Genomic DNA, 11,040 nt, shown 5'->3' with positions numbered 1-11,040 from the left:
TTCCTTGGAAGCAAGAATGGCCAGACTTTGTCTCACCTATTTTGGTCATGTTGTAAGAAGGGACCACTCCCCGGAGAAAGATGTCATGCTTGGTAGGGTGGAGGGTCAATGTAAGAGGGGGAGGCCTTCAACAAGAGGGATTGACACGGTGGCTGCAATGATGGGCTCAAGTATAGCAGGGATTGTGGGGCTGGCGTGGGATCGGGCAGTGTTTCCTTCTGCTGTGCATGGGGTTTCTATGAGTTGGATACAACTCAACAGCACTTAACAACAACAACAACATGGCTAGAAGTTCCAAACCAAGCAATTCATTGCACTGCAGGGTCTTATATTGAAACCCTCTCTCAGTAACATTCTTTCCATATCTTCAGTGTAATCACAGAGGTAAATGTTTCCTTTTTTAAGTACTTAAGTCTGTCTGAGCTGATGATTGCAAGGAAATAAGCAGAAGCTAACATGGAGTTGAGGTTCAGACCTGTGATGCTTATTTTGATATGTGTCATGTACCTCCATTTTGGAACTCTCACACAGTAAGAACCAGAAAGAAACCAGAAGGAAACCTGATCAAGTGTAGTATCCTGAAGTTTAAGGAAAATATGAGTTTCCAGGAATAGTAACTGATCAAGAGTGCCAAAAATTGCTAATAGGGTAAGGAAGATGAGAACTGAGAATTGACTGTAGTTGTTGTTGCAAACAATCTCTACAATGGCAGTGTCAGTGGAGTTTTGGAGCCAAATACCTGATTGAGGTGGAATTTAAATGTGATTTGGAAGAGAGGAATTGGAGACAAAAAATTAAAACGTTTAGTTTGGACTTGCCTTCTTATATAAAGAAGAGCTCTGGTGGCGTAGTGCCTAAGACATTTGACTGCTAACCAAAAGGCTGGTGGTTCAAACCCACCAGCCACTCCTCAGAAGGAAGGTTGGTTAATCTACTCCTGTAGTGATACTGCCTCAGAAACCCAAAGAGGGGTCTCTATGAGTCAGATCTGACTCGACAGCAGTGCGTTTTGGTTTTGGTTTTCTTATCTAAGGAGCCCTGGTGGTGCAATGCTTAAGCAATCTGTTGCTAACAAAAAGATCAGCAGTTCAAATCCACCAGTGGCTCTGTGGGAGATAAGACCTGATGGTCTGATCTCATATAAAATTCAAGTGCTGTTAGTATAGTACAAAATGACCAGGAAGAAATTCTAGAGATGAGAAGGAAGAGGCTAGAGTTTAGATCTCAGCGGTGGGAAGAATAGCAGGGAAAATAAATAAATAAATAAAAATAAGCCTAGTAAACCCTATGGAACAGTTCTACTCTGTCCTATAGGATCACTATGAGTCATAATTGACTCAACAACAACCACTTTCTTATCTTTACAGAGCTGGATAAATGGTAAGTTAAGGAAGAGAATACAGAAAGAGGTAATTATTTATTTCCTTTTAAAACTGCTAGTTATAAATGATAATATTTGCCTGTTATTCAGGATCACCAAGTACAAATTTTAAACAGCTTTCTATTATCCCCACAGGCTCTTAAAATATCATAGGCAAGTGTGATACTTTAGGGAAAATAAAATCTGTTCATTATTATGAGGGTTTTTTTTATTTTTTTCCGTTGATTCTTTGTTTTCACCTCTATTTACAATGAAGTCTCTTGGAGATCTAGGTAGAATCTGTGAACATATAAGTAAAATACTAACTTGTGATAGACAAAATCCTATACAAATATAGTTAAAGCAGCCTCTTGCTGTCTTCTATTTGGCTTATACCTGAATATGCAGTGATTACAATAGGGAATACTAAAAAAAAAGCACACATAGGAAACTTGGTGGAAAAACTACTTCTAAAGCAAAGAAATCTGTGTAAGTTTTATTTACCTGGTTTTATCTTGATTCTTATTAAATTTTTATTAGGTTTTTATGGGAAGAGGAATAAAAGAAGGTGTTCCCCTTAAAAAGAAAAAGACACATTATCCCATAAATTTAGTCCCATAAATTGACTAAAGAGCTGGAACTTCTAGGATATTGACCCAAATCCATAATTCCATGGAGGACAGATCCCAAGAAAAATATCATACAGCACATCTCCTTGATATTGAACACAATTACTCTTTAATTTCTGCAACATCACTCAGTAAATGTCCTTGATTGTGACCATCATATCAATCTTACTACCTCAGGGGTCCTGCAATGAGGTTTGAGGGTGATGAGAACTCAAAACTGATTTTTTTACTAGGATCTATCCAGCCTCAGATAGTCTCATTTCTCAACACTTTTCTTCCTCTGAAATCCCAACAGACACATAATCATCCCCTTTCTGTTCTCTCACACCCTTTAAAGCTATGGGCCCATGTAACTTCTTTACAATTCTCTGATTCTCTTTTGTTGCTATTGTGATTAATAGTTCTTGTGGAGTTATTTATACCAATCTATGTCTTACAGACTAGAATTACTCCATAGGGTTTTCTTGACTATAATCTTAATGGTAGCCGATCACCGGAACAACCTCTCAACCTTTAGGTTAGCAGTCATGAATGTAAACTCTTTGTGACAACTCAAAAAACCAAAAACCAAACTCACTACCATCAAGTTGTTTCTGACTCATAGTGACCCTAGCTGGTAAATCTTTACAGAAGTAGATTGTCTGATCTTCCTTCTGTGGAGCAGCTGGTGGGTTTGAAATGCCAACCTTCTGTTTAACAGTCAAATATCTTAGGCACTGCACCACCAGAGCTCCTTACATTTATTACCACAAATACATTTAAAATTTCACTTGGCTAACTCTTCTACCTATCTCTCAGACACCAATCAGGGATCAGCTGCCTTAAGCTTTTGTTTTTGTTTTGCTTTCCTTTGTACTAATACTCTGTCGTATAGATTGCCTTGAGTTGGGATCGACTGGAGGGTATACAATGACAACAATAATAGGTTGACAGGCTGAGTTAGCTAGTTAGCTGCAAGGAAAATGACAGAAAATCTTTATGCTGAGAATTGGTTAGTAAAAACCTGTGCATAGGTAACATTCTGGTAAATTGAATAAAAATTTCTATAAACACATTGCCAACCTTTCAATCTCATTAGATTGACTGAGTTATTTTGTCAATAATTTGCTAATAAAATAATAATAAAATGTATGTGGTTCACTAAATCATAGATTTTAGGTCTTGGAAGGGACTTCAGATGTTGTCAACTTCAAGGTCCTTCATGTCACCAATGAGGAAAAACAAGGATCAGAGGAGTAAATGACTTGTCAAAGCTAACTGAATCAGAGCTGATAACTCTCAATAGCTGGTTCACTACTGTTTCGCGTGGCCCCAGAAATCCAGTTCTTTCCCAGACATGTACAATAAGTATACTTTAACTCATTGGAGAGATACATTTAATTCATTTTGTTATCATGTTTTTCAATTTTTTTTCTTTGCATAATTTCCTACAGATATAATTTTCATAGACTACTTTTTACACGTTGCTAACCTAAGTGATTTAAAATAAGAATAGATGTGTGTCGAGTTTGTATCTTTTCATCACACTTAATCAGTTTGTAGGCTAAGCAACTGGACTATGTGAAGAAGAATGCTACATCAAGATTGGAGGAAGACACATTAACAACTTGGGATATGTAGCTGATACAATGTTGCTTGCTGAAAATGAAGAGGACTTGAAGCACTTACTGATGAACATCAAAGACTACAGTCTTCAGTATAGAATGCTCCTCAGCATAAAACAAATATCCTCACAATTGGAACAAGAAAAAACATCACAATAAATGGAAAAAAGGTTGAAATTGTCATTTTACTTTGATCTGCAATGAACATCCATAGAAGCAGCAGTCAAAAAAACAAAAGTTGTATTGCATGGGGACATCTGCTGCAGAAAACCTCTCTAAGTGTTGAAGAGCAAAGACGTCACTTTGAAGATTAAGATGTGCTGATCCAAACTATGGTCTTTTCAATTGGCTCATGTGCATAAGAAAACTCAGAAGAATTGATGCATTTGATTTGTGGTGTTGGGGAAGAATACTGGTGGGACAATGGACTACCAGAAGAATGAATAGATCTGTCTTAGAGGAAGTGCAGCTGGAATGCTCCTTAGACACGAGAATGTCTCTCGTATTTTGGTCATCTGTTGGAAGGTACCAGTCCCTGGAAAAGGATATCATGCTTGATTAAGTAGAAGGTCAGGGACCCTCAACGAGATGGATTGATACACAGCTTGCAACAATGGGTTCAAGCATAGCAAGGGCTGTGTGGATAGTGGAGGATTGGGCATGTTTTGTTCGTTTTATATATAGGGTCAGTATGAGCTGGAACCAACTCCATGGCACCTAACTAAAACAACAAAGTCTAAATAACAATCTGACTTTAGAAATGTAGTGCTAGGCACTTGCACTGAGAGTAAAGAAACAGTGTTTCTTTCCAGGGGTAAGGTGGAAACTAAGTCGATCTTGCAGAAACTTCTCTAGTTTCAGCAAATACGGGGTTTTTCCTTCTCTGTGCCTGCTTGGATTACAAACGACTCCTTGAAGCATCTGTTTTCACTAAATTTGACAGCCAGGAAGGAAGGTTCACAATTTTGGCAGCTGTTATTTGTTTTGTTCCTTTACTGAGATGAGCAGCAAGACCACAGTGTCTAGAGATTTGTTTGATTACTCAGCAGGACAATAGATGCTAAAAGAAGAAGATGATAGAAAATATGAGAAAAAGAGGCAAGCATGATATTTGAAAACATCTAAAAATCATTGTTTGATAAGCAGTATGTAAAAATAAAGTTACTCTAATGGCAGAATGACCAGAGAAGGTAATTGATGCAAAAAATCTGAAGTCAATGACTGACTCAAGGGTACTTATTAATGTCTATAGTATATAAACTGAGTCATAAATATCATTATTGAACATTAGGTTGACAAACATCCTGCAACTCAAAATCCCTTCCCTTTTGGAAAAAAAAAAAGTGAAGTAGAGAGTGTTTGCTTTCAAATCCCTTCAAGAAGTAATTAAGGAGACAATTTGGGCACTGTGGTGGCATAGTGCCTAAGCCAATTGACTGCTAGCCAGAGGCTGGTAGTTCAAACCCACCAGACATTCCTCAGAAAGATGATTGCGCAATCTACTTTCATAGAGGCACCCTCTCGGAAACCCAAGTAGGGGTCACTATGAGTTGAATCAACATCACGGCAGTGATTTTTTTTTTTTTTTTTTTTTTTTTAGTAGCTGGGTTGTGAAGAACCAATGTAGAATCACAGACTAAAAGCATAGAGTTGAGCTGAATAGACAACTCAAGAAAGATGCAGAAAAGAAGAAGATTCTCAAATCAGCATCAGGACAGTGAAATAAATGAATACACTAAGTGTGTGTGGGGGAGAGCTCAAATGCCTTTGCCAGAGGAAAGCACGTATAGTTACTTCTCAATAAAATATTAGTGAAGTTCTTGGAGGCTGTCAGTCATTAATGCACTGAGCTACTCACTGAAAATTTGGAGGTTCAAGTCTACCACAAGACATCTCAGAGGAAAGGCCTGGTGATGAGTTTCAAAGAAACATTAGCCATTAAATATCCTAGGAGCACAGTTCTACTATGAAGTCAATGTGACTTGGAGTCAAGTCAGGGCAATTTGTTTTAAAATGTTAGGAACTAATAGTCTATCACTCTGGGTACAGAGCCCAGCATGTAGAATACCAAAATTTGTTTCTGTGCAGCAACTCAAGGGACAAGGAAAAGAGCATATCTCTTTACAGATTGCAACAGACTTTGAAGAATGTGACACAGGGAAAATGGATCCTATAATGGGAGTGGAAATGTTATGAAAAAAAAAAAAAAAGTCTCCACTGAAGATGTAGTTTGAGATATTTTTGTGTTCTCTTATATTATTAAAATTTTATTTAATATAAAGAACTATATTTCCAAGAAAAACAAAATGACTGCCAATTGTTTGCCAATTACAGAAAGAGGAAATACTGAGCTGAAGTAAAGTGAATGGAAAAGTATCTGTTTCTAGTCAAGGAACATTGTGAAGATAACTAAAGCAGAGGATATTCTTCTACATCATTCCTTTAAAATGGAAATTTAATTTTAGCTAATTGGCTTGTTCCCAAATATCTTTCTCTGCAAACTTGAAAAATGAAGTATTTTCTTTTAAAAGAAGAAATGTTAATTTTGTCTTCAGTGTGGGTCACAATGACCTTAAATTATTTATTCTTTAGAGAACAAAGGAGGGCTCCATACCATATATGGAAACTTTCAGAAATTTTCTTCTTGTTTTATAGTTAGGCAGCCTTGATAATAGGATTCTTAAAACAAAGAATAGTTTTAAAACTAAGTTTTTCCTAACAAGAACAGTGCTTGGCATAGTTTGAAGGTGAAAGAAACATGACTCACATCTTAACAGTCTTTTGACTGCTGCTTGATATAATTTAATTTTTGGTAGACCAGACTAATAAGCTGAGATGAATGTTTCTCTCTGCCCCTAAAATTGTGATTGTTTTATTAAATATAAATTATTACCTAAAGGCTAACATAACGTGATAGGAAAACAAACATAATAGAAAGATTTTGAAGTAATAAACATGTTAATAACTAACATAAATTTTAATACAATAAAGCCGAAACTTAACTCACTGCCATTGAGTCAATTCTCCTATAGTGAGCCACATTGGGTTTCCAAGGGTGTAAATCTCTACAAAAGTAAATTGCCTTATCTTTGTACCACAGAACAGGTGGTGGGTATGAACAACCAAATGTCTTGTTAGAAGCCAAATGCTTTGCCTACTGTGCAATCAGAGTTCTTCATTAATACAATTGAATTTTTTAATTAATTAAAAAGTAATACAATTCTAGTATTGGGTTCTATCAAATTCTATTGAATACTGGAGTGGGAGTGCAGACTCCTCATTTTAGTTGGAACTTGAGTCTGAAAGAGGCAGTTGTGAGATCCTTTGGACAAAAAAAGTGTTTCATTTAAGGACTTGTGCTGCTCACTTGAGGCCTTTGACAGCTTTCCAGACTGTTAAGATATTTTCACAAAACAAACCAGCAGCTGCTAGGACTTTTCAACAAATTATTTGCTATACTGCACCTGTTGCCACTGAGCCCATCTTGAGTGGGACTAGTTCAAACTATGTGGAGGATATGTACTATGCTTGGTTGGAAAATCCAAAAGTGTACATAAGCCATGGGACATATTTTTCCACAACACCAATGCTGGAGCTCCCCTAGGCACTGCCTACCAACGCCCCCTGACCCTGAGCCAAGGATCCCTTTCTGCCATCCCCTGAGCACACTCGTTGGTGGAGGCCCAGTCCAATGTTGACAAGCTTGTGGAAGACCACTTGGCTGTGTAGTATCTCATCAGGGCATGTCAGATACAAGGGTACCATGTAGCACAGCTGGACCTCCTGGGAATTTTGGATGGTGATCTGGACTCCTCTGTGCCAGCTGATATTATCTCATCCACAGACAACTTTGAGTTTTATGGATTGCATGAATCTGACCTCGACAAAGTCTTCCACTTGCCCACCACAACCTTCATTGGGGGAAAGGAGTCTACTCTTCCACTTTAAGAGATCATCCATTGCCTGGAGGTAACCTATTGTCAGCATATTGAAGTGGATTTTATATTTATCAATGACCTGGAGCAGTGCCAGTGGATCAGGCAAAAGTTTGAGACTCCTGTTATCATGCAGCTTCCAAATGAGGAGAAATGAACTCTGCTGGCCAGGCTTGGGTGGTCTACCAGGTTTGAGGAGGTCCTTCAGTGGAAGTGGTCCTATGAGAAGTGCTTTGGTTTGGAAGAATGTGAGGTGTTGATTCCTGCCCTGAAGACCATCACTGACAACTCCAGAGAGAATGGAGTCAATTACTTAATAATGGACATGTCACACAGAGAGTGAATGAATGTGTTTGCAAGTGTCATCAGGAAGGAGCTAGAACAGATCTTCTGTCATTTTGATTCAAATTTAAAGGCAGCTGATGAGAGCTCTGGAGACTTGAAATATCACTTGGGCATGTATCATCAGAGGATTAACAACATGACAGACAGGAATATCACTCTGTCTTTGGTGGCCAACCCTTCCCACCTCAAGGCTGCTGATTCTGTGGTGATGGGCAAGACCAAAACTGAGGAGTTTTACTGTGGCGACACTGAAGGGAACAAGGTCATGTCAATCTTTCTGTACAGAGATGCTGCATTTGCTGGTCATAGAATTGTGTACAAAACCTTCCACCTGAGTGACTTGCTATCCTATACCATCCACAGCATTGTACACATGGTCATCAACAACCAGAGTGGCTTCATTACAGATACTTGGATGGTCCTGTCCTCTCCCTATCCCACAGACACAGCTAGTATGGTGAATGCCCCCATTTTCCATATAAACTCAGATGACCATGAAGCAGTGATGTATGTGTACAACATGGTGGCTGAGTGGAATAACACCTTCCTCAATGATATGGTTGTCAACTTGGGGTGTTACTGGCTCAATGGCCACAATGAGATGGATGAGTCCATGTTCAAACAACCTCTCATGTACAAACAGACCCACAAGTAGAAGCCTGAGCTGCAGTATGCTGAGCTGCTTGTGTCACAGGGAGTGGTCAACCAGCCAGAGTGTGAGGAGGAAATATCCAAGTATGACAAAATTTATAAGGAAGCATTTGCCAGGTCCAAAGATGAGAAGATCTTGCTCATCAATCACTGGCTCAATTCTCCCTGGCCTGGATGGGCAGACAGTGATCATGTTTTGCCCCTCCACGGGTTTAACAGAACATACACTGATGCACTGATGCCAACGGAAGCAGCAGTCAGGACATTAGACGTCGTGTAGCATTGGGAAAGTCAACTGCGAAGGAACTGTTTCAAGTGCTGAGGAGCAAGGATATCTCCTTGAGGACTAAGGTGCGCCTGACACAAGCCATGATATTTCCAATCACCTTGTATGCATGTGAGAGCTGGACAATGAATAGGGAAGACCGAAGAAGAGTTGATGCTTTTGAGTTGTGGTGCTGGCGAAGAATGCTGAAAGTACCATGGACTGCTAAAAGAACTAACAGATCTGTCCTGGAGGAAGTGCAGCCAGAATGCTCCTTGGAAGCAAGAATGGCCAGACTTCGTCTCACCTATTTTGGTCATGTTGTCAGAAGGGACCATTCCCTGGAGAAGGATGTCATGCTTGGTAGGGTGGAGGGTCGACGAAAGAGGGGGAGGCCTTCAACGAGATGGATTGATACAGTGGCTGCGATGATGGGCTCGAGTATAGCAGGGATTGTGGGGCTGGTGCGGGATTGGGCAGTGTTTCGTTCTGCTGTGCATGGGGTCACTATGAGTCGGAAACGACTCGACGGCACTTAACAACAACAACAACAACACTGATGCACATTGGGAGTGTAGCCAGCTCTGTGGAGAATGTCACTATTCACAGGGGGCTAAGCTGGATCTTAAAAACCTGAGGAGAGCTGGTAAAGAATAGGATAGTGGACTGGGCCTTGGCAGAGTATGTGGCCTTTGGTTCCCTCCTAAAAGGGGGATCCACATCCAGCTGAGTGGTCAAGATGTTGAGCAATGCAATTTCAGCTGCTAACACCATGTGCTACATGATCAAAATGTGGACAAGAGGACCTGCATACCTGTGAACCACCTCTGGCACAATCAGGCCCCCACACAGTTTGCAACACCTCACTGTCTGAGTATGGAGTTTTAGGCTTTGAGCTGGGTTTTTTTCATGGCCAACCCCAATGCCCTGGTCCTCTGGGAAGCCCAGTTTGGTGACTTCCGCAATACGACCCAGTGCATCATTGACCAGTTCTTCTGCCCAGGACAAGCCAAGTGGGTGAGACAGAATGGCATTGTACACCTGCTGCCCCATGGCATGGAGGGCATGGGTCCCAAATATTCCTTGGCCAGACCAAAAAGGTTCCTGCAGATGTGCATTGATGACCCAGATGTACAGCTGGATCTGGAGGAAGCCAACTTTGACATAAATCAGCTATATGACTCCAACTGGGTGGTTGTCAATTGCTCACCACTGACAACTTCTTCCATGTCCTGCAACATCAGATTCTCTTGTCCTTCTGGACGCTGTTAATCATTTTCACTCCAAAATCTCTGCTACATCACCCTGAAGCGAGGACCAGGTTCGATGAAACTCTTCCAGGAACCCATTTCCAGCAAGTGATCCCAGATAATAGCCCTGCCTCTCAGAACCCAGAAAATGTCAAGATGCTTCTTCTGTACTGGCAAGGTATGCTACGACCTCACCCAAAACGTTATAGCTCACAACATGGCAGAGGATGTGGCCATCACAAGAACTGAGCAGCTCTCCCCATTACCCTACGACTTCCTGATGAAGGAGGTACATAAGTAACCCAATGCTGAGTTGGCCTGCTGTCAGGAGGAGCACAAGAATGAAGGCTGCTATGACTATGTGAAACCATGGCTCCAGACAACCATCAGCTGCTTCTGTCTGGTATGCTGGCTGGGAACTGGCAGGTACTCTAGCCACTAGCAACAAGAAGACCCACTTAACAGGGCTGCAGTGCCTCCTACACACAGCCTTCAACCTGGACACCTTCAAGAAGTTAGCATAGACACCAGCTTGAACTGCTGGTCCCCCTCTCCACACCCATGACTGCCAGGCTTCTTCACTAAAGAATAGTGCCTCAGTGCTGCTTAGGCTCCTTCCCACTGCACTGACACTCTCCTAAACTCAGAGATATGGGACCTCTTGTCTTTTCAACTGCTTGGCCCCTCTCTGTTGTCAGATTGCCTCCTCCAGTGGTCTCCCCAGCATTGTGTTGACCCCCCATTTTCAGGCCTTGGGGAGCAAGGAAAGGGAGCGTGAGCTATGGGGCAAGTTGGTCCTTGTAGTATGTAAAGCAAGAGGCCTCACTATGTGCTGGTGGTCCTTGTCAGCCAGCAAGGGAAGAACTACTGTATCTGGAACTAAGAGAGCTTTGGCTTCCTTGGTTGATCCTTTGTTGTTGTTGTTGTTGTTGTCATGTGCCATCAAGTCGCCCTGACTCATAGTGACCCCTCCTTGGGTTTCCAAGGCAGTATCACTACGG

The 11,040-nt window shown here is 40.9% G+C and overlaps 1 pseudogene; it reads left to right on the top strand.

Annotated features, from left to right (window-relative positions):
- The window catches only part of LOC103210057, an 80,983-nt pseudogene extending 70,420 nt beyond the window's left edge, over positions 1-10,563 (top strand).
- The last annotated feature ends 477 nt before the right edge of the window (positions 10,564-11,040 follow it).

This window comes from Orycteropus afer, unplaced genomic scaffold (assembly GCF_000298275.1).
Source record: "Orycteropus afer afer isolate SDZICR_OR568_19922 unplaced genomic scaffold, OryAfe1.0 scaffold00565, whole genome shotgun sequence".
In the NCBI taxonomy this organism is placed as follows: Eukaryota; Metazoa; Chordata; class Mammalia; order Tubulidentata; family Orycteropodidae; genus Orycteropus; species Orycteropus afer.
Note: the sequence above shows the minus strand (reverse complement) of the source record. Positions and strands in the feature narration are given on the sequence as shown.